The following is a 3,031-nucleotide window of genomic DNA, read 5'->3' on the forward strand; positions in this document are numbered from 1 at the left end:
GCTTGACTTACAAATGATCTGAGCTTTAATGTTTGAAATTTGGTCCGTCTCAGTCACAAGCTTGTTCAAGCTTGGTTCGACTGAGAAAACAAGCCAATCTTGAACATATGCTGTCAAGCTTGGCTTGCACTCTAATTTCTATTTCAAATAACTTGAGCGGCTACTCCTTAGGCTAGCTCAACTTGGCTAATATGGACCTCTAGAGAAAATACGCTAGACTTGTAATGGGGCACATTGGGTGGTCTCAATGTCTCGTGGAGCACTTTATATAGCACTCAAGCCTCGTCTAAGCTTAACCCATCTGGAAGACATGCCAGTCTAAACCTAAGCCACATATTTTTGATACAAAAGATTATATGCTAATTGGGACTCTTAGAGAAAAATGTTGAAGTTTTAGACACATAAATGTAGTTGAACATGTAGTGGGTTGTAAGTTTACAATTGAGGATCATTAAATTTGAGAGTCGTTAGAAATCAAGTTTTGCATGCTTAAGGACGCAAATTCACACCAAAGGTTAAGTGTAATAGACCAAACGTAGTTTTTCCTCAAATTATATACTTATTGTTATTATAGTAGCAACCATGATGCACAATAAATTCAATCTAAAAAGAATAAGGCTTAGCTATGACTTTTTCTTTTTTTATATATTTTAAAGGATGAAAAAGTAATCACATGTGAATTAGGAAAAGTAAGTTTGTAAGTATACATGGAAGCATGCAACTAAAAGAATATTAAATAATTGACCTCTAGCGTAATTCTAACTAAATTAGATATCTTTAATCAGATGCACCGGACGTTCATTTTACTAGTAATACAATGAATGTGGGGGAAGCATCTATTGGCATTTTCTCCCTTTTTTATCAGTGATTGTGTTATTGTTCTCATTGAAGTCCAAAACTATATTTGTCAATTATATACTCCATACATCCCACAAAATCTTAATGTATCCATCGTAAACATTATTTGATTATGGCACAAATAATGCGCTCGGGAAGATTTGACGCATGAACTACCATAATAGTCCTCGTGTTTCTTTGTAAAGAAAACCACGCATTAATTGCACCAAGTCCCCGTTTCCTTGTTGAAAATATTAGATTTGCAGACGGATATTGTAGATAATAATACACGTTCATCTCTCTCTCTCTCTCTCTGAGAAGAATGGAATCCAGGAAAGAGTCTTCTCCTGTGAGGATAGCCCTTTGTTCATCTAAACTTTCCCTCCTTGTGGAACGTCTCATCTTCGTTGGTCTTGGCGCTGCACTCGCCTTCCTCCTCCTCTCCTTCTACTTGTCCTCCCTTACTCCCATCCTCGCTCCCACTCCCACTCCCTCCACCGACCACTCCATCCCGACCTTCTATGACGACCCATCCCTCTCCTACACCCTCGATGGCGGTCACCTCTCCGACTGGGACGCCAAACGCCGTCACTGGCTCCGCCTCCATCCCAACCCATCATCGTCCGCCAAGGAGAAAGACGAGCGGATCCTTATGGTCTCCGCCTCCCATCCAAGCCCCTGCCGGAACCTGGACGGCGACCACCTCCTCCTCCGCTTCTACAAGAACAAAGCCGACTACTGCCGCATCCACGGGCACGACCTCTTCTACAACACGGCCCTCCTCCACCCCAACATGACCGGGTGCTGGGCCAAGATCCCGCTCATCCGGGCGGCCATGCTGGCCCACCCGGAGGCCGAGTGGATCTGGTGGATCGACGAGGACGCTGCCTTCACCGACATGGAGTTCCGGCCGCCCTTGTCCCGCTACCGGGCCCACGACCTGGTGTCCCCGGATGGCCCTCCATGGTCTACGAGGAGAAGAACTGGGTGGGCCTCAACGCCGGGGTCTTCCTCATTCGCAACTCCCAGTGGGGCCTCGACTTCCTCGACGCCTGGGCTCGCATGGGCCCGCAGACCCCCGAGTTCCAGGCCTGGGGCCGGACTCTCGCCTCCGAGATCAAGGGCAAGACCACCCCCGACGCCGACGACCAGTCCGCCCTCCTCCACCTCCTCGTCTACGAAAAGGACCGCTGGGCTGACAGAGTCTATCTAGAGAACGACTATGACCTCCACGGCTACTGGGCCGCCGTCATGGGCCGCCTTGAGAACTCCACGGAGGACTACCTCGCCATGGAGCGGAGAGAACCGCCGCTGAGGCGCCGCCACGCGGAGAAGTTTACCCGGGCGCACGGGGAGATGCGAGGGCGGTGCCTGGACCGCGAGGTGGCGGGCGACGAGTGGGAGCGGCGGCGGCGGCGGCGGCCGTTCGTGGCGCACTTCACCGGGTGCCAGCCCTGCGGCGGTGGGCACAATCCGGCATACACCTGGGAGAGCTGCTTCGCCGCCATCCAACGCGCCCTCGACCTCGCGGACGATCAGGTGCTCCGCGCATACGGGTTCGGGCGCATTAATGGATCTGGCGGCTATGTACGGCCGCTGCCGTACGATTTCCCGGCCTCGTCGGTAGCATGATTCGATGGGCCAGTAGTGCAATTTTAGAACAACTTGTATCGCCTGATCTGATCAAGAGTCAGGTGGTGTTGACTGATTCTTTTTAAGCAATTCTTTTCTTTGGAGAAAACTGATTTTAATGAGCAAATGACCGAGCAAATCACAACATTTAAGAATTGAGCTGGAACATTCCATTTTGATGGCTGAGAGTAATAAATACATGCAATCATACCAACTTTGAAGGATCTCCAGATTTGAAACATATAATGCCTTGGAATTATATCAACCTTCCACATATACCAATGCCCATACAGGCATGCCACGATACATACCATACATAAGCTGGTGCCTCAATTCATTATTAAAAATATCCTAATTTGCAAAGGATCAATGAGAACTTGATGATTTCAAACAATTTGGCAAGGTGGTTTAATATCACGACATTGTTTAGTATGTTGGAAGAAAATGCTGACAGAAAAGATAGAAGCAGAATGAAAAGATCAAGGAAGCATACAAGAAGGGCACCAGGGTGATACACCAAGTCCATCACATCACACCATCTCTTCGTTTTTTCCCCGCCTAT

At 48.2% G+C, this 3,031-nt stretch overlaps 1 pseudogene; it reads left to right on the forward strand.

The window, feature by feature from the left end:
• The first annotated feature begins 943 nt into the window (after nt 1-943).
• On the forward strand, nt 944-2,469 carry LOC105043282 (galactomannan galactosyltransferase 1-like; annotated as a pseudogene).
• Nucleotides 2,470-3,031: the final 562 nt, after the last annotated feature.

This window comes from Elaeis guineensis, chromosome 4 (genome assembly GCF_000442705.2).
Source record: "Elaeis guineensis isolate ETL-2024a chromosome 4, EG11, whole genome shotgun sequence".
NCBI lineage: Eukaryota > Viridiplantae > Streptophyta > Magnoliopsida > Arecales > Arecaceae > Elaeis > Elaeis guineensis.